At 33.9% G+C, this 22,283-nt stretch overlaps 2 long non-coding RNA genes across 2 annotated transcripts; one reads left to right on the top strand and one right to left on the bottom strand.

Annotated features, from left to right (window-relative positions):
• Positions 1-1,402: 1,402 nt before the first annotated feature.
• LOC127115496 (uncharacterized) lies at positions 1,403-5,671 on the bottom strand. The gene is made up of 2 exons (XR_007800751.1): positions 5,064-5,671; positions 1,403-1,640 (listed from the first exon to the last, which is right to left on the bottom strand). It is a non-coding gene; the product is annotated as an uncharacterized LOC127115496 (long non-coding RNA).
• Positions 4,612-5,761, top strand: LOC127115495 (uncharacterized). Its single transcript, XR_007800750.1, has 2 exons — positions 4,612-5,073; positions 5,603-5,761. It is a non-coding gene; the product is annotated as an uncharacterized LOC127115495 (long non-coding RNA).
• The last annotated feature ends 16,522 nt before the right edge of the window (positions 5,762-22,283 follow it).

Here is a 22,283-nt window from a genome sequence, read left to right as displayed (position 1 = left end):
AAGTAGAGAGTATACTCTAGTCCCTCAGAGAGTATACTTCTCCCCCTTTGTCAAAACTAAAAAGGTGGGTAAAGATGCATTGCGATAAATTTAAATATGAAAACATGGGCAATTTGAACATTTAGGATAGGGGAAAACACACTAATAGAAATTATTCTGAATTGAAATTACAAAAAGGGAAACTGTTGAATTTAAATAGTGCGAAAAATAATTTGATAAGCTAAACACACATGTAGGATCATTCAATGCAATAAGCATCACCATTCCTGACCATGATTTTCTTCATATCCTCGACTAGACTTTGACAATTTTTCAACACCTTGTTTATATTGCCATCTTCTTCCTATTTTGGTTAATCTTATCCTTCTTCCTTGAATGACGATTCTTCCTGTATTTTTCCATGCTTAATGAGAACTTTAATCTCCTTAAGAGAAGTATAGGAGATCTTATGGTTGGTTGAGTATTTAGCTTCTTCCATGGTGTCAATATTGAAGGTAGTTAGGAGCCTTGTGATACTTTATCCATAGGGACCATGCTAATGCGATCCCTTTGCACCTTTTCATGTGGCTGGAAATTACTTATATCCAATTAGTTAGACTTTTTTTTTTCAAAATTGACAAAGGTACTACATCTTCCCTAATAATGTATACATGGTTTATGATCCTTGGAAAAGGGATCCTAGTGAAAAGGTAGTGAAGGATCCTAACCTTTGGCTTTAGGTGGATGAATTTGAAAGTGACTTTATTCTTTTCCATATGGTTAATGACAAGGGTATTAAGGGTAGTGGAGTGTTTGAAGTTCTTAAGACCTAGCGGTCTATCAAGGGTGTAGGATATTCCTATAATAGGCATCTCAAAGATTCTCCTAAATTTTTATTTATGAATGTCTATTTCCACTCCCCTTACAAATGTTCTCAATGTGGTTCCTACAAGTCTTAGGTTTAGGCAGAACTCTCTTACTAGACTTGGTAGGGTCTATCCGATATTTGGGTGAAGAAATATTAGAGGGAGTCTTAAGAGATTTGATGATAAGGTTTGTGACTCTTCAAGAGGCTTGGCTAAATGTACCAAGGTTGAATTTCCTTCTTGGCCAATTGACATATTCTCTTCTTGCTTGTAATTTATCAATCTTGTATTAAATACATTTATTTTTTGTGCTTCTATGGGTTTTTGGCTTGAGGAGGTTGTAATACCCTAAACCCCGAGACTTATATTTTAATCTTTACACGACAATCTAAGGTGTCACCAACGACAAATCCTCTAATAAAACAAACATTTAACAAATATGCAGCGGAAATATCAATGTCATACAACACCTGTCATCGTACAATCACCTTTACTTAGGGTATCATTACGGTGGTATCGATCTCATTTAAATTAAACAAAACAATATAACTTGGACATTTAGTCTCAACTTCAAAATTATAATAAATTGTTTTCAAAATGACGAGTTATCATATTCAACTCTCAACAACTTCAGCATAAAGAGAATAAAGCAATTAAACTCTTGTTGAAACATGATAAGCAAACAAACATTTTGAACTCCGATGTTACAGAATCAGAGCAAGACTTCTAAACAATGATGAACTAAACTAAATAACTCCAGGAGCTAACTTCCACTTACAATGGTAAACTTTACTCCTGTGTATTTGCAAGATGTCCATGATGGGCAACATAAAAGAAAAAGAGGGTGAGAAACAACAAAGCAATATAAATAGTGTAAAGAATGCTAAGGTAGAGAACACACAACAAACACACATTCATTACACAAACATCCACAACACATTCTCACACCCAAATCATGACAACATGTACATAATAACATCCAATCATCAACATCATGAACAATAAACTACATATGCAATTATGTGTGCAAATATACTCCATAATTGACCCATTATGCTGTGATATCATTCATGAACACTCAGGTTCATTTCTCTCCCGATCCCCACCATAGGACCAGAGCACACCAAGTTATTACCATCACCATGTTTAATGTTTCACCATCTTCCACATGGAACCGACTACTCACTCCCAATCCCATCCATAGGACCAGAGCACACCAGAACTAGACCGAAGTCTGTACACCATGATGCATGACTCTCAACAACATGCATTATCACCAAAAGGTTCAACAAAAAGATCATTGTATACATCTCACCATTTATGCACAATATCATTCATCATACGTAATAATTAATCAATGTTATGACATCCAATAAACAACAACAAACAACAGCAACTCAACAAATGCAACTTCATAAGCATTCATTCATGTTAATTCACTAAAATAACAACACATCATTGGACAAACACAATGGTTCACTAACCGATCATACAAGTCATCACAATATTTCCACAATAGACACATGATTATTATCGCACCTCGAAAAATGAGAACACGACGCTCGCGGAGCGTAATCGCACGCTCGCGGGATGGACTGAACAGAGTCGCCACCGAACTTTATTTATTCCCAAAATGGGAAAAGGAAAATATCGATAAAACCCCTAAAATAAAGGATAATATATGGTCATCGCAACCAATATCAGGGTTCAGGGGTCGGTTACGCAAGGGGAAGGTATTAGCACCCCTCACGTCTGTTGTACTCAACGGGAACCGTTTAGTTAGTTTTTATTTGAATGTTAGCTTATGTTAGTTTCTAATCTTCTACTTATTTGGGATATAAAAAGAGATAAGAGAAATGTTTTTGAACTTTTTATTAATGAGAAATTACCTTAAAATATTTTCATTATTAGGGGGACAGAAAGGAACTAAACCTACACTTTTATTAATGGGCCTAACAAGATTTCACAATCCTACTCCTACGTATCTCCAGGTGCAATAGAGAATTTAAGCCTTACGTAGTTTTGGGTAGAAAATGTTTGTTTGTTGGTCAATTTTAGCGAAAGCTATCTTGTATTAATCGATGAGAAACATTGTTTTACCCAAAATAGGCGAGGAGCAGACATTTACATCACATCGAATGAATTTACAAATCAACATTCGGAAAAATGTCATTTACCTCAACTCAGTAATTATGGATGAAGCATTATTTTGCATCATCTTAAGACAAGATGTCTTTCATTTATGAAAAGGTTTTGAGATCGCACGACGGCGAAAAAATAGTTTGATTCGTTGAATATTTTTTATAGGTGAATGACGAACATTTGACGAGAACGAGACATAAGCCCCGGGATCAATCATTCGGGGTTCCACCGGAATGCTAGATTCCAATGGTCTTTTTTCATTCGAATTAATTGAGAAAATTGTTTGATGGACAACGAACGCTTGATAAGAATCAATTGTTCAAAGAGTTGCGTCAGAATGCTTGATCCCAACGGCCCTTATTTTCTCCAAGTTAATTAAAGTGTTTTAGGGACCCAAAAAAAAGAATGAACGGTTAACCCAAAACACGAGGCTCAGGACCGGTCATTCGAGGGTTCCCACCGGAATGCTAGATTCCAACGGTCCTCTTCTTTCGAGTTATTTGAAAAAAGGATTTTAATATTTTAACTTAAATAATATAGCGTTTGAATCAGGATAAAGAAATAAATTAATCAGATTAAAAGATATAACTTGGGGTAGAACCAAAATTTAAGAAATTAGTCATAAATATTTTATTCTATTAATTAATCAACATCATTACTAGATATTTATTTAATTATTTATTCGTAATATTCTAACAATAATAAATAAAACTACAAATAAAACGATAGTATTTAAAAATAATATTCTATAGTTATTCAAATATTCAGAGAAAATAGCAAAAAATCAAGTTGGAGAAAAATACAATTATATTTTTTTACGTCTAGTAAAATGAAGTGAGAAAATAAGATCAATTTAATATTACACATATGCAAATTATTTTACTAAAAAAAATTTGATGATGAAACAATTAAATATTCTTTTTTTCTTTTCAAAACCTAATTAAAAATAACAAAAGAAAATAAATTAAATCTACTTTTTATTTTATTTTTCTAACATAATTTAAAAATGATAACGAAAATAACTAAATTAACCCTTTTTTATTTTTATTTTTATAACACAATCTAAAAATAATAATGAAAATAATTAAATTAACTTTTTAAATTTTTGTTTGAAATAAATAAGCGAAAAAAAAACTATAGAATAAATAATTTTTCCTTTTTTTTATATTACTAATATTACTGATAAAAAAAAGAAAGAAAAGTTGCAAGAAATAAAACTTATTTTTTCATTTCATTATTAATTACAGTATTACAGTCACGGCAAATAATAATACTTTTTATTTACATCTTGCTTTATACCTCGCTTATTATCACATAATGACATACAAATTATACACAGACTAAAACACATTAATTATAGACTTTACTATTCTCTTTGATATTGTAGCACAAACGTTAACATTTACTACATTATGATATCATAATTCCGATTGAATATTATTTCCTATTATCATCTCAGAGATACTATAACAGATATCAATTTCATTTAATATTGTTTATATTATCAATGCTGCAAAACTGCACTAAATTAATTATTTAGTCATTTAAATCAAAATACAATCTCAAGATGATGAGATAGCATTGCCAACTTATCGGTTACTTTGCAATGATGATGAGTTATCAATCAAACCAATGCAACCTCTTTAATGCTTATTATTTTCTTAAAAAATTATTAAATAAGGATTAAAGCAATTGAAAGAAAACAAAAAGAAGAGAGAAACATAACAGCAGTAACTCTCCATCACCCCAACTCTATCTCTTCCTCTCGTTGATTTCTCTTTGCCCTTGTCGGTGAAAGGCGGGCGATGGTGGCGCCAGCCCTTATGGCGGTTCCCTACCTCAAAGTTTTACTTTCCCAAAATAAACCCCTCTTATTTTTTCATGCTTGTTATGAATTTGAAACCCATTTTATCAAAATATCAATCTAAAAGGAAATCGTCCCTCTCAGAAATCACAACACAATTTAAAAAAAGAAAAAAACTAACAACAACATTCAAAAGACAAGCTTATGGATTTCGACACGTAAAAGGGAGTGAAGACAAAACAATAAAGATTAACGAAGGAGTAAAGAAATACCTAGATTCAGGTAAGAAATTTCCCCCCTCTAAATCTTGTTTTCTGTTTGGATCTTCCTTTCTCTGTATTTGCTAGTTTATGTTCGTGTTGTTAAAAAATGTTGCTGCAATGTTTAGAATTTGAATATTGCTATAGTTGCTTAATAAATTTTTGTATTTGGGATTAAATCTGGGAGATAAATTTGAGCTTCTGACTGATTGAGAAAATATTATCTCAGATTTAGTTAGAAATTTCTTTGGGTTTGGTGGTTTGAAAAAAAATGATATCAGTTTTTCTTCAAATTCTCTTTGCTTTGAAAATCAAAAATGAAAAATCTCCCCCTCTCACTTTCTGCTACTTGTTATTTATATTGAAGAAAATAAATTAGGATTGTTTGAATATAAAAATATCTTTTGTTTTGGTTCAATTTAATTTTTGATGAAGTTCCTGCTTAATTGCTCATCCTATGTTTCTCTGCTATAACATTTTTGCTCTTGACTTTTTGAAATATGTTTTGCTTAGAAAAATATGTTAACTGCACTATTCTGCAACTACTGCAGCAACAAGACAAGAATCTATCCAAGCAAAGAGAGCATAGTTCTGGTTATGTAGAGGGAAAAAAAGACAAACTAGCTCTTAGTCATTGTGTTACTAATACACTTGAAGAGCCTCTATAATTTTGTAATGGTTACTATAAAAAAAATGCAAATTATGTGTAATAGAGGCTTAGTGGTGTAATATAAATCCCTATTTTTTTTAAAGTTTTTTTTTATGATGTAAAAAGAAAATAATCTAAAGTGTAAATAAAATTTTATTTTATTTTTAAAATAAAAATAATAACATAATAATTAAAAAAAAACATAATTATAATATGACAAGAAACTTCTTTTTTTTAAATGAAAGAAACAAATTTAAATTCTATATTTTTTTAGAAATTTACTTCAATTTAAAAATATAAAATAAATTTGATTATTATTATGACCTATTTTTAAAAACACACATAAAAATCTTTAATAAGATATAATAAACAAGAAATTAACAAAACAAAAAAAACCATTTCAAACTTAATTTATTTTTGAGAAGGAATGTAAAAACAAAAGTCCAAAACTAAACCTTTAATACAAAATGCAAATTAAATTTCTAATCATCCATATGCAATGTAAGACAAATGATTATGTAGTATATGTACGGATGAATGAAATAGCGATTTAGTTCAAATTGATTAAAATCAACTTATAAAAAAGCAAAACAAAGACCTTAAGTTATCAAATTAACAATGGTTGAGTGAATTTCCACACCAAATGTCGGCTATGGATATGTAATGAATGGAGGTATGTACGAATTGGTCAAATTGAATAAATCGATCAAAGTGAACATTAATCATGACTTATGTATACGAAATAAAATCTTTACGACCAGATGAAACAATCATAAGGAATCAGTTTGAATGATGAGATGCAAATGAATGAAATGACTGCATAAAGATGGTATGCGAGTGAGTGACTTAGGGTCAGATGAATGAATGTCAATGGGTAAATGCATATGAATGACTTTAGGTGGGACAAAATTTAGGGTATGACAGTTGCCCCTATTTAAATATCTTTACCAGATAGCATGAGTGATGAAAATCCCCATGAAATCAGGGTGAAAGGTATTTAAATACATAAGACCCACATTTGCCCCTATGTGCAATGACATGCTATGCTATGAGCTGAATGACTTCTTTTTGGTTTGCTAGGGATATGATAAGCCCTAGCATGATTTTTTTTTATGATAAATGATAAGCAAACTTGTGGAGAATGATGAAAATATTGTAGCGGTGATCCACAGGAATCAGACAAAGACCATAGGGTGAAGACACACTAGGGATGATAAATTGAAGGGGAAAAGACATTGGGGAATATTCAAAGTATGATTTATTAACAAGTTCATATATGACCTGACGTCACTTTAGAGTATATTTGTCAGTTCTGGAGATTTCTCATAAGAAATTCATCCAATCAGAGATTTTTGAAGATTCTTAACAGGGAAATTATCCAAGACAATAATAAATTGGAGTCTTCTCACTAGAAGATCATCCATACAAAATATTGGAGTTTACTCATTAGAAAGTCATCCACCCAAGCGGTGTAGGGTTCCAAAGCAATGCAATTCTTCGGACCAAGCTCTTTCCTTCCCTTTCTATGAATCTTGCGCCAGGCGCGGACCATCCTATCCTTCAAGTTCTAGGGATCTTTACCCTCTTGAAAGAACACACATTCCAACAGAACGTTGTTAGGTTTATCCTTTAAGGGGAACCCAAGCTGACGGCGAGCCAAAACGGGGTTATAGTTAATTCCACCACATGTACCAATAAGAGGTACATTGGAGAATTCACCATAAGAGTCGATAATCTGGACACCATCATACACACGATTATACCAAAAGATATCATCATTAGTGAGAGACATAAGTCTCGTGGACCACCATAGACATCCCTTGTTCTCCTTGAAGGCGAGCGTCTGTGGCAAGTGGACTAGCTTTGTTTAGATCCCTGTAATCAACACACATCCTGATCTTGCCATCCTTTTTGGGTACTGGCACGATATTAGCTACCCATTGAGGGTACTTCGCAACTGCTAGAAAATCGGCATCGAATTGGCGTTTCACCTCGTCACAAATCTTTAAAGCCATGTCGGGTCTTGCTCTTCGGAGTTTTTGCTTCACCAGCGAGCAATCTAGATGTAGTGGCAGCTTGTGGACAACAATATCAGTATTTAAACCTGGCATATCATGGTATGACCATGCAAATACATCTACATATTCTTGTAGAAACTTAATCAATCTGTCTTTGATGCTTGCCCCAAGTGTAGTCCCAACTTTGACCTCTTTCTTCTCTTCCTTAGTGCCAAGGTTGATTGTCTCCACTAGTTCTTGATGCGGCTAAAGAGCCTTTGACTCGTGCTCGAGCATCTTTGCCATTTCTTCAGGGAAATCATAATCTTCCTCACTATCCTCTTCCGCTTGGTAGATGGGGAATTCAAAATTATAGGAAGTAGTGGGGTCATGAATTCAACTGGTGTATTGATTATTCTGCATGTTTTTTAAATGATGGTTTTTTAGAAAAGTGGAAATAAAATGCAAAAGAAATAAAAATAGTTTTGTAGTTTTTGAAAGGATTTCCATTTTAAGGAAAGAAAAACAAATAAATGAACAATAAGAATTTGAAAAAAATGCTCTTTGTTTGTCATAATGATTTTGAAAATTAAAGTGGCCCTACAAATTATCTGTTAGCCTTGGGCATAGCTAAGGATTTAAAAAAAACAAAGGAAAACACAATTACTTTGACATAGGAAAAACTTCTGGAATCTCAACTGCCTCCCAATTTGTTAAGGCTATTTCACACCGGTATATCAGATTTGATTCTTCTCCATCTTCAATGTCATCTTCAATTGCACCAACTTGATCCCCATGAATAAAACCTGTGCTTAGGAAGACTTCTTGAATGCTTTGTATGCAGTCCTTTGCAGGGACCAGGGATCCTTCCTTAGTAGAAGGCTTCTACCCCAAACCAAAATGATCATTTTTCATACTGACACTGATGACTTGCCCCTAATCTGCAGGACCTCCACTTTCAACAACTGACTTCGCGCTCTTCAAAGAGGCAAACAACAAACTGGCTTTCTCAACAGGAACCTTTACTTCCACAAGTGTGGCATTGGTTATTTCAAGTGCTTGGAAAGAAGTCTCTAAGGCATCTTCATCAACCTCGATATAACGGAAAGAGGAGAGTTGACTAATGATGAAATCTTCTTCACCGGAGACAATGACGAGCTTGTTGTTGACGATAAACTTCATTTTCAGGTGCAAAGTAGAAGTTATTGCCCTAGCAGCATGTATCCATGGACGTCCCAAAAGGCAGCTATAAGCGGGATTGATGGGGAATACATGCGGTCCGATTTAGATTGGTAGCTCTACCTCCCCAACTACTGTCCTCCGGGAACCGTCAAATGCTTTTACCACGAGCATGCTGGTTTTCATCTCCGAACCTTGGTAATATAATTTAGCAAGTGCCCTTTTTGGCAGGACATTGAGGTACAATCCAGTGTCAACTAAGACCCTGGCTAGAGCATCTTCTTGGTACTTTATGGATACATGCAAGGCACGATTGTGATTCTGTCCTTCCTTGGGTAGCTCCTTATTGTTGAAACTTAGAGTCTTGCAAGTTGTGATATTGGCGACCACCCCATCGAATTGGCCAACCGTTATATCCTAAGTAACATGAGCTTGAGCAAGCACTTTTAGTAGATCCTCCCTATGAGCTTGGGAGTTTAGAAGCAAGGATAAGATAGATATTTTTTTACGGTGTTTGATGTAGTTGATCGACTATCTTGTAGTCGCTTTTCTTTATCATTTCCAGAAATCCAACCGCTTCACTTGATTGCATCGTTGACTGTACCTCTCCGGATTCTTGGGTAGGAACTGCAATTGTAGCTTCCTTTATCGGTTCTTGAGGGATTATATTGAAATCGGGAGTATAAATCCGACCATTGCGGGTCATTCTGCTCGTCCCTGCGATGTTTGTGATATTGGCGTCAACATTCTCCAAGCTCTTCTCACATTCAACATCTTTGGGTTCCCCATCCACCACTGTTATGTCATATTTCCAAGGCACGACCTTGGTGCTTTTGAAGGGAAAAGAGGTGGGCATACAGACTACCACGGGTGATGGATGAACAACATCCCTTTCTTTGATAGGTTATCTCAACATGCTCTGGTAAATTGAAAAAGGGTTCAATCACTGAAATTTCCTCATTTGTTGCAGGACCACAAACTTGTAAGACACCTTGGTTCATCAAGTTTTGAATATCAGCTCGTACCAATTTACACCCTTTTGGATAAACGACACATTTTTCACAATTGTCGTGACAGGTATCAATCAAACTAGCTCCCACCAATCTTGCATGGAGTGCTAACAACAGAGTTTTAACATCTTTAACATTTTTTATTATACAAATGTCGGATGCATCTTCAATGGCATTAACAGTACCATGCACCGGCAAAGGGTTACTCTTTACGTTGGGTCCAACATCTTGGAATGAAAGGATCTTCTTCTCAACCAACTCTCGCACGATATGCTTCAAAGCATAGCATCCTTCCAAATCATGCCCAAGGGCACCCTCATGGAAAGGACAATGGGCATCTTGATTGTACCATGGAGGCAAAGGATTTGGTGGAGGACCCAAAGGTCTGGGAGTCACCAATCCTTTCTGCAACAATGATGGATACAACTCAGTGTACGTCATAGGGATTGGAGCGAAATGAGGTCTACCTCTTTGTACCCTATTCTGATTTGGAAGATTTTATGGACGAGGGGCTTATGGCCTTGTTTGTTGATAAACGGGTGTCGTAGGTGCTCGTTGGTATACTGGTGCTTGTTGAAAATGTTGATAGATATGACCTTGTGATTGGTTGAAAGTTGGTGTGATTGCTGCCACATACGGTTGTTGGATATACTGCACTGGATAAGTTGGTCGTTGTTGAGCAATTTATTGATGCTGCTTCTTTCACGAGTGACTCCTTCTTTGACTGGTCAACACTGCGTTTGTTTCACCCTCTTTCTTTCTTTGAAAACCTTCGAAAAACTTTTTGACATTGTTACCGGATGTTTCAATGGTGGTTATAATTTTGCCATTCTTCAATCCAAGCTCGACTTTTATGCCCATGAAAACCAAGTCATAGAAACTTGCATATACACTACTCACCATCCTTTTATAGAACATGGGTTTTACTATACCCATGAACCAATCTGCTAACTCCTTCTCAACAAGGGGTGGTTCGACTTGCGAGGCCATTTCCCTCCATCGTTGTGCATATTCCTTAAAAGACTCGTTATCTTTCTAGGACATGCTGAGCAATTGCCTCCTATTCGGGGCCATATCCATGTTATACTTATAATGCTGGATGAAATCATCAGATAAGTCTTGGAAATAGAAAATTCTACTTTGATCAAGGCTTAAGTACCACTTAGAAGGAGCACCCCTCAAGCTGTCTTGGAAGCAATGTATCATAAGTTTATCGTCCTCCACATGCGCTGCCATTTTCCAATAGTACATAATGAGGTGACTTTTAAGACATGAGTGGCCCTCGTACTTATCGAAATTTAGGGTCTTGAATTTCGCGGGAATCACGAGACCAGACACTAGGCACATCTCCCTAGCAGCAACACCAAAGACTTGGTCACCTTCCATAACCCTTAACCTTTTCTCAAGACTCTGAAAATTCTCCTTCATTCCTCTTATGTCTTCATGCCTTTCATCATCTTCATCAGAAAGATTCAGAGCATGTTGTTGATCTTCAAAATAAGGTTGAACATGTGCATGGACAAAAGGTGGTGCAAATGTGTGGACCACGGGATGAGCTTCATTGATAGTTGGTAGAGGAACCGTCTACTGAGTGGATTGTACAACTCCAGGGGCGCCTTCACCTGGAGGTGTGAAACTGGGAGGTAAACCGAAGATTGGCCAAGTAGTAGGCATTATCCTTGCAGGTTGGGGTTCAATCGTAGGACCGGTGATTTCTGAAACGACTGTCGTTTGGGTGTCCAATTTGTCCTTAATGACTTGTAGTATCTCCATGACTTGACCCATGTTTCCTCGTAGGTCCTCAAGTTCTGAGCTTACTCTCTCCAATTCTTATTCTTGATCTGCCATTCTTTGGTGAGCGATGGCTCTGGTGTTGTAGTGGTGTTGAGGACTCATTGTGTAATGACTGAATAGAGAAAACAGAATGAGTTTTTATTTATTTATTTGGATAATGCATGAATGTATGTATGAATGCATTATGAAATTTTATGTTTATTTATTTTTAGAGATTTTTATAAACTTTGCAGTTGTTGAGCATGCACTTTGAAAGTAATGTGAATAGAAACAAAAGACAATAGTCAGAAGCAGATGTAAAAATTCAATACCCATTCATTAAATGAAGCCAAAAAGCACGGAGTATATATTCAAAGTGGGTACAAAATATTAAGCCAAATATAAAAAATGAAAATAGCACGAAGCAAACAACTTAAAGAGTCTTCTTAGCAACTCGCTCTTTGTGGGCCTTCAATTCTTCTTTGAATCTTCCCATCATCCTTTCGCAAAGCAAAACAAGGTCACGAGCCGAAGGATGAGTGTTATTTTCATCCATGTCCTCTAGAGCATTTTCTAATTTCAATGGTAAATCTATGGCCACGCCATTACAAAACTCTACGAGGTTAGCCAACTTCGTACGGTATGCAACAACACTTGGTTGCAGAAGGTTGATGGTGCATTCATACTCATCCAATATATCATTCAAATGCTTCCTATGATTTAGCCAACCCATGCTTTGGCTCTTTAGAGACTCATATTGTTCCTTCTAATAACTAGCTAGCTCCTTGTTGGTATTCAACTCATCACACTTCTCTTCCCAGGCTTTTGGACATATTTGAGAGGCTCTTTGGGCTCGTTCCATAAGGCGTTTTTCACACACCACTTCAGCTTCGGAGCTTCGAAGTTGCTCCTTCAATTCTTGGATTTGGGCTTCAAGCTCCTCCCTTACCTCCTTCTTTTGCTTAGTGGCTAGGTTCCACCAACTCTTCCACTCTTGTCCATCTCTTTTGGCCTTAGCTAACTGGTCATGGAGTGAACCCAATCCACTATCAGCCTGACCTAGGCACTCCAAGACTCTTTCCTTGAGATCTTACTCAATTTTGTTCTTCTTACGACTCTCCTCCAAAATTTCCTTCCTTTGGTTACTCTTCCTTTTGAGAATCATATTTTCCCTAGTTTCTTTGTAGAGTTCAGATTGCAAATCCTCTTTCTCCTTTCCAAGTTTAGCTACCATGTCTCGAAGTTCTTCCACCTCTTTAAGAGAAACAGGGATTGATTCTAGTGAAGTAGACTTTAGAGGAATCTCTATAGAAAAAGGGAGCTTCTTAACTTTGATCCTCTCCGAGACCCATTGCTGATAAGGAATCCTTGTTGCACCATTCTTCTTTACTAATTATGTTCCTTTGGTATGCATATTTTTCCAAGATCGGATGATCTTATGGAGTAGAAAAGGATCATTGATTCCCATATCATTCAAAACCATCTCCTCTAACTCTTTATCATTGGGCTTCCTACGCATGTGGTATCCAAACTATCGCAGAGCTAACATGGGGTTGTAGTTGATGCAACCTTTAGATCCTATCAGTGGTACATTTGGGAAACTACCACAACTGACAATGATTTCTTCAACATTCAGCTTGTGTCGGTACCAAAGGATATCCTTACTAGACAAAGACACCAGAGTTCTTGTCTAATCCCCATTGGACATTTCACTGATGTGAGAATTAGGCTTGAACACATATGAGATAAGCCAATTATAGAGAAATGGAAGGCAACATATCAACATTCCATTCTTCTTTTGATATTGAGTATGCAAAGTATGAAAAGTGTCAGCTAGTAGTGGAGGAACCAAACTTTGTTTATCCTTCCAAACGGCCCAAAAGACACTTATGGAAGTTGAATCTATAAAACCTTCATGGGTTGGGAAAAATACTAGCCCATATATGAGAAGAGCTAATATATTTTCCAATGCATCCCAATGATGTATCACAAATAACCTTTCTGCTTCTTCTTCTAGGTAAGCCCTCTAAAAACCAAAGAGATTCTCCCTTTTCTTCCAATTAGCCAATGCATTAGATATGGGGATGTGGAGTGCAAGGGTTAGCTTCTCTACCTCAAGTACCTGACCAATCCTATTATACGGTGTCTTTCCTTTCATAGAAAATCCCAAGAGTCGTTCAAATTCCTCCAAGGTTGGAGTCAACTGAAAGTCTTGGAATAAGAAACTTTGAAACGGAGGATCATAGAACTGAGCCAAAGCGGTGATGGCTGGTGTTTGAACATCTACTGAGAGGAGATCCAAAATTTGGCCAAACTTTCCTTGCAAAGTAACCCTGAAGCATGCGGGAAGTTCATTCAAAAGTCTTGATATGTTGGCAATATCTAGCATTTTGGCTTTGAATGGTAATGCTTTCCTTCTTTCTGAACCCATTACAAACTTTTTGTGCTAGCAACTGCGTGTTCAAAAATTCCCTAAAAACAAAATTTGTATGAGTGTCATGATGTTATGCAGATGATCATGAATGCATGGTATTTGGTTTTGGGATAATCATAAGGTAACTCAAAACACCCTATTTGGCAGGCTTCTTAACAGATAGTTCTAAGTTGGTTACCCATAAACCCACTCATGGGAAATTTCTACATTTTTGATAAGGTTCCCAGAGTCATGGACCATAATCGTATCAACATCATGCAACAGGCTAGCCGCTTTATGACAAGAGTGATGAAAGGTCTCTTCTGAGCGGGGTTTTCATGTTGGGTGCAACAAGGAGAGGCCCTTGGAGTCCAACATTACGCAACCACCAAAGAGGAAACTGGTTCTAAGAGGGGCTCCTGAAGGAGAATTGCGGTCCAAAACGCAGCGGAAATTAAAATTTCTCCTTTAGAGATCCTTACGAATGGTCATGATCAGTGATAGAATATTTACCTCTTGTGATGATCGAAACCTTTGGTGCAGATCTCTTGTGACGATCAAAACCTTTGATGCAGATCCACGAAGCCATCACGAACGTTGAACGATGACAACGTCTCTACTCAGTCCACACGAACGGGTTCCTTCAATCTCAGTGCTAGCTGGTACGAATGAAGGCTTTGAGTGAGAGAGAGAGAGTGAGAAAACGAAAATAATGCAACTGCCATTTTATGCTTCTGCACAAGGGTTCTATTTATAGAACCACTTGTGTGGGCTTCAAGCTAAAAAGCCCACTTAAGTGTATTTTGGCCCATATCTTATAATATGCCCAAAATCACTTAAGCTCATGGTACCTTACCATATTTCGTATTCTACTCAAGTACACCGTACCTTACGATGTTCTATAACTCACTTAAGGGCACCGTACCTTACGGTATTCCTTAGTTACTCTATCTCTCATCAATCCGTCCTTTGTGTGTGACCCTGTAGGTTTTCGTGACGTTGGCAATTATACTAAATCACACATTTAATATAATAAACAGTGAGCGGTATCTAACAACACATCACTGCTACCCAAGACACGAAAATGTCATGTGATCTGACAAAACCATCTGTGATAATAATTATGTGTATAATTACCCTTTTGCCCTTATGTCTATATTGAACACAAGGCATAGACCGTGTCATCCTTGTCCAGTTCAATATTGGGCCCATAGACATTTATCCTGTTATTCAGGATGGGCAAATTCCATCTAGGTCACTCATGTCCCTCAGCATGCTTTGTGGAGTACTCATCAACTGTCTTTATGGTTATCCAGTTACGGACAACGTTGGATCAGCAATAAAGCACTCGACTTTACATCTAGGGTCCATAGTGGTTTCAGGTCGAAGAGTGGAATACACTATTATCACCATGAGAATAACTTATGACACTTTGCATAACTTTCTATATAGTATTCTCATAGCGGGTCAATCCGGTATAAATATTACTCCTAATATTCATACCTATGTTTAAGACTTGATAACTCTTTATCCATGATCCATGAGATGTGATCATCAGTCTACAAACATAATAGTCTTAATGCTTTAATGTTATCCCACTTCACACTAAAGCTCGACTACGGATACTTTAAGAATAGTGTCTTTATGTTTAATGTGTTCTCATGATTAAGTCACACTTAATACATTAAACAGACTATCTATTCCAGGGACTTTATTAATCAACCATAATAAAGAGAATGCCTTTTATTATTAATAAATAATTCGATACAAGTACCAAAAAGTATTGGCCTCTAGGGCTTACACCAACAGCTCCTAGAGTCATGGACCCTTCATGAATCAGCGTCATGTAACAGGCTAGCTGTCTTATAACGAGATCTACAAACAGGTCTACTTTAAGGGAGTCTTCATGCTAGGCATGCAAGGAGTGACGCTTGGGGACTAACACTATACAACTTCCAATTCTAAACTTATGTGTTCTCTCTTCTTTTTCCAAAGCTCGGATGTAAAGCTTTATTCATGATATCAAAATCCCAAAGCCCACATATGAATATATATATATATATATATATATATATATATATATATATATATATATATATATATATATATATATATATATATATATATATATATATATATATATATATATATATATATATATATATATATATATATATATATATATATATATATATATATATATATATATATATATATATATATATATATATATATATATATATATATATATATATATATATATATATATATACATATATATATATACATATATATATATATATATATACACATATATATATATATATATATATATATATATATATATATATATATATATATATATATATATATATATATATATACATATATATATATATATATATATATATATATATATATATATATATATATATACACACACATATATATATATATATATATATATATATATATATACATATATATATATATATATATATATATATATATATATATATATATATATATGCGATAAAGCATATATAAAGAAAACATATAACAAAGAAGAATAAAACAAAGCTAACACACATACGAAAACCTAACTAAACTAGGGTTGACTCTCTTAGGAGATGTTCATGTCCCCAGCAGATTCGTCATCTGTCGCACCTCGAAAAATGAGAACACGACGCTCGCGGAGCGTAATCGCACGCTCGCGAGATGGACTGAACAAAGTCGCCACCGAACTTTATTTATTCCAAAATGGGAAAGGGAAAATATCGATAAAACCCCTAAAATAAAGGATAAGATATGGTCATTGTAACCAATATTAGGGTTCGGGAGTCGGTTACGCAAGGGGAAGGTATCAGCACCCCTCACGTCCGTTGTACTTAACGGGAACCGTTTAGTTAGTTTCGATTTGAATGTTGGCTTATGTTAGTTTCTAATCTTCTACTTATTTGGGATATAAAAAGAGATAAGAGAAATGTTTTTGAACTTTTTATTAATGAGAAAGGACCTAAAAAATATTTTCATTATTAGGAGGGGCAAAAAGGAACTAAACCTAAATTTTTTATTAATGGGTCTGACAAGATATTGCAATCCTGCTCCTACGTATCTCCAGATGCAATAGAGAATTCAAGGCTTACGTAGTTATAGGTAGAAAACGTTTGTTTGTTGGTCGATTTTAGCGAAAGCTATCTTGTATTAATCGACGAGAAACATTGTTTTACCCAAAAGAGGCGAGGAGCGGACATTTACATCACATCGAATGGATTTACAAATCAACATTCGAAAAAACGTCACTTACCTCAACTCAGTAATTGTGGATGAAGCATTGTTTTGCATCATCTTAAGACAAGATGTCTTTCATTTATGAAAAGGTTTTGAGATCACACGGCAGCAAAAAAATAGTTTGATTGGTTGAATATTTTTTATAGGTGAATGACGAACATTTGATGAGAACGAGACATAAGCCTTGGGATCAATCATTCGGGATTCCACCGGAATGCTAGATTCCAATGGTCCTTTTTCATTCAAATTAATTGAGAAAATTGTTTGATGGACAACGAACGTTTGATAGGAATCAATTGTTCAAAGAGTTGCGCCAGAATGCTTGATCCAAACGGCCCTTATTTTGTCCAAGTTAATTAAAGTGTTTTAGGGACAAAAGAAAAGAATGAACGGTTAATCCAAAACGCTAGGCTCAGGACCGATCATTCAAGGGTTCCCACCGGAATGCTAGATTCCAATGTCCTCTTCTTTCGAGTTATTTGAAAGAAGGATTTTAATATTTTAACTTAAATAATATAGCGTATGAATCAGGATAAAGAAATAAATCAATCAGATTAAAAGATATAACTTAGGATAAAACCAAAATTTAAGAAATTAGTCATAAATATTTTATTCTATTAATTAATCAACATCATTACTATATATTTATTTAATTATTTATTCGTAATATTCTAACAATAATAAATAAAACTACAAATAAAACGATATTATTCAAAAATAATAATTCTATAGTTATTCAAATATTTAGAGAAAATAGCAAGAAATTAAGTTGGAGAAAAATACAATTATATATTTTTACGTCTAGTAAAACGAAGTGAGAAAATAAGACCAACTTAACATTAAACATATGCGAATTATTTTACTAAAAAAAATTTGATGATGAAACAATTAAATTTTTTTTTCTTTTCAAAACCTAATTAAAAATAACAAAAGAAAATAAATCAAATCTACTTTTTTTTCTAACATAATTTAAAAATAATAACGAAAATAATTAAATTAACCCTTTTTTATTTTTATTTTTATAACACAATCTAAAAATAATAATGAAAATAACTAAATTAACTTTTTTAAATTTTTGTTTGAAATAAATAAGTGAAAATAAAAAACTATAGAATAAATAATTTTTCCTTTTTTTTTATATTACTAATATTACTGATAAAAAAAGAAAGAAAAGTGGCAAGAAATAAAACTTATTTTTTCATTTCTTTATTAACTAATTATCACATAATGACATACAAATTATACACATACTAAAACAAATTAATTATAGACTCCACTATTCTCTTTGATATTGTAGCAGAAACGTTAACAATTACTACATTATGATATCATAATTCCGATCGCATATTATTTCCTATTATTATCTCACATATACTATAACACATATCAATTTCATTTAATATTGTTAAATTATCAATGCTGCAAAACTGCATTAAATTAATTATTTAGTCATTCAAATCAAAATACAATCTCAAGATGATAAGATAGCATTTCCAACTTATCGATTACTTTGCAATGAAATGAGATATCAATCAAACCAATGCAGCCTCTTTAATGCTTATTATTTTCTTAAAAACTTATTAAATAAGGATTAAAGCAATTGAAAGAAAAAAAAAAGAAAAATAACTGCAGTAACTCTCCATTACCCCAGTTATACCTCTTCCTCTCGTTGATTTCTCTTTGCCCTTGTCGGAGAAAGATGGTCGGCGGCGCCGCCGTCCCCTGTGGCGGTTTCCTACCTCAAAACTTTACTTTCCCAAAATAAACCTCTCCTTATTTTTTCATGCTTGTTATGAATTTGAAACCCATTTTATCAAAATCTCAACTTAAAAGGAGATCGTCCCTCTCAGAAATCACAACACAATTAAAAAAAAACAACTAACAATAACATTCAAAAGATAAGCTTATGGATTTCGACACGTAAAAGGGATTGAAGACAAAACAAAAAAGATTAACGAAGGAGTAAAGAAATACCTAGATTCAGGTAAGAAATTTCCGTTCTCTAAATCTTGTTTTCTGTTTGGATCTTCCTCTCTCTGTATTTGCTGGTTTATGTTCCTGTTGTTAAAAAATGTTGCTGCAATGTTTAGAGTTTGAATATTGCTATATTTGCTTAATAAATTTTTGTGTTTGAGATTAAATCTGGGAGATAAATTCGAGTTTCTGACTGATTGAGAAAATATTATCTCAGATTTACTTGGAAATTTCTTTGGGTTTGATGGTTTGAAAAAAAATTATTTTAGTTTTCTTCAAATTCTCTCTATTTTGAAAATCGAAAATGAAAAATCTCCCCCTCTCACTTTCTGCTACTTGTTATTTATATTGAAGAAAATAAATTAGGATTGTTTGAATATAAAAATATCTTTTGTTTGGGTTCAATTTAATTTCTAATGAAGTTCCTGCATCATTGTTCGTCCTATATTTCTCTGTTATAACTGTTTTACTCTTGATTTTTTGAAATATGTTTTGCTTAGAAAAATATGTTAACTGCACTATTTTGCAACTACTGCAAGCAACAAGACAAGAATCTGTCCAAGCCAAAGAGAGCATAGTTCAGGTTGTGTAGAGGAAAAAAAAGACAAACTAGCTCTTAGTCATTGTGTAACTAATACACTTGAAGAGCCCATTTGATTTTGTAATGGTTACTATAAAAAATGCAAATTCTGTGTAACAGAGGCTTAGTGGTGTAATATAAATACCTATCTTTTTTTTAAAGTTTTTTGTTATGATGTAAAAAGAAAATAATCTAAAGTGTAAATAAAATTTTAATTTTTTTAAAAAATAAAAATAATATCATAATAATTAAAAAAACATAATGATAAATATGACAAGAAACTTTTTTTTAAATGAAAGAAACAAATTTAAATTCTATATTTTTTTAGAAATTTACTTCAATTTAAAAATATAAAATAAATTTGATTATTATTATGACCTACTTTTAAAAACACACATAAAAATCTTTAATAAGATATAACAAATACGAAATTAATAAAACAAGAAAAACCAATTAAGACTTAATTTATTTTTGAAAAGGAATGTAAAAATAAAAGTCCAAAACTAAACCTTTAATGCAAAATGCAAATTAAACTTCTAATCATCCATACATATACAAATGATTATGTAGTATATGTATGGATGAATGAAATAGCGATGTAGTTCAAATTGATTAAAATTAACTTATAAAAAATCAAAACAAAGACCTTAAGTTATCAAATTAACAATGGTTGAGTGAATTTCCACACCAAATGCCGGCTATGAATATGTAATGAATGGAGGTATGTACGAATTGGTCAAATTGAATAAATCGATCAAAATGAACATTAATCATGACTTATGCATGCGAAATGAAATCTTTATGACCAGATGAAATAGTCATAAGGAATCAGTTCGATGAGATGCAGATGAATGAAATGACTGCATAAAGATGGTATGCGAATGAATGACTTAGTTGCAGATGAATGAATGTCAATGGGTAAATGCATATGAATGAATTTAGGTGGGACAAAATATAGGGTATGACAATTATAATTCAAACAATTCACCAAACACTACCATGAGGCAGCTATGTGCATTAGCTTTCCAACACTTCAAACGTCCTCTCATTTGAACTTATAAAATGTTTACACAAGTTGCAAGTTCATGACCACCATGGACGTTACGGCATGATGCCCGTCATGAACCTGAGCGTGACGACCACCCTGGGCGTCATGGCATGACTACCATGGTAGTCATGAATATTCAGAATGTCAAAAACATGTTTTCAGCAATGAAAATCAAATCTAACTCCCACTCTTTCACCCTCTACCATCAAAATCAACAAAAAATAATACATACATGACATATATTCATCCATAACATATTATTTTCATGGTTTAACACATTTAATCCATTAATCCCTTAGAATCATATTTATCCCAAAACCTTCAAAACCCTCAAACATGGTGGAAAATATCAATATCTTAAAATAGAAAATAGTATGCATATATGCACACCAAATTCACCATTAAAACAACCAATAACATCAAAACATCATAGACATTCATAATTAATCATATCCCAGCTACCCTAAAGTGAGTAAAGGACCTCTCATCTGTACCCGTCATGCAATACACCTAGATTGGTAGTCATTTCTCCCCTTTACCTTAGATTTCTAACAACGATAGTGAATTTAGCGACCTCTATAAGTCCCTCTTCCAAATCCTAGCTCTCCTTCTCAAAAGCTTTAGGTTCCTCTTTGCCTCTTGTTTTATTTATTGTAAGATTTTTCTAAAAACCTAACTCCTCTCCCAACTTTTAGAATATATAATTTTTCTAACTATTTTCTCAAAATTACCGTTTTGCCCAACTCGTTACTAACTTCTCTACTCTTACCACGTATTTTCTCCAATTTTCACAAATGGCCCGAAACTCCCATTTTTACTATTTTATTTAGTTAATTCAAATGAAATACTATTTATTCTAATAATTAATCAAAACTCTAATTAATTCTAAACAAATATGTCAAACTCTTACTCCCTCTATACCTCTACTCCAAGGGTACTTACCCCCAACAACCATACAACAATAAATTTAAAACATCAATTAATCAAATAAAATTCTAAATAACTCAATTAAATTAGTTAATTGAATTTGGGGTGTTACATATACCATGGTGATGCTTATGACAACCGAAATCACACCAAAAAGTTAGAAGAGATGAATTTTGAGATTCAAGAAATAGTGAGAGAGCATACTTATTTATAACGCGTGTTCTGACAATTTGCTCGTGTATTTTTGGAAAGTAAACAATAGAGATTATGCTGATTGAAAATCAAGGCGAAATTATTCCAAATTATGAGTGTTAATCGATTGACTAATAGCCTCAATTAATTGTTTAAGCAAACCTTCCAGGATTTTGAGAGATCATCATTAATGTTAAGA

The sequence above is a fragment of the Lathyrus oleraceus genome, chromosome 1 (assembly GCF_024323335.1).
Source record: "Lathyrus oleraceus cultivar Zhongwan6 chromosome 1, CAAS_Psat_ZW6_1.0, whole genome shotgun sequence".
In the NCBI taxonomy this organism is placed as follows: Eukaryota; Viridiplantae; Streptophyta; class Magnoliopsida; order Fabales; family Fabaceae; genus Lathyrus; species Lathyrus oleraceus.
The sequence above is the reverse complement of the archived record's forward strand: the minus strand, read 5'-3'. Positions and strand labels throughout refer to the sequence as shown.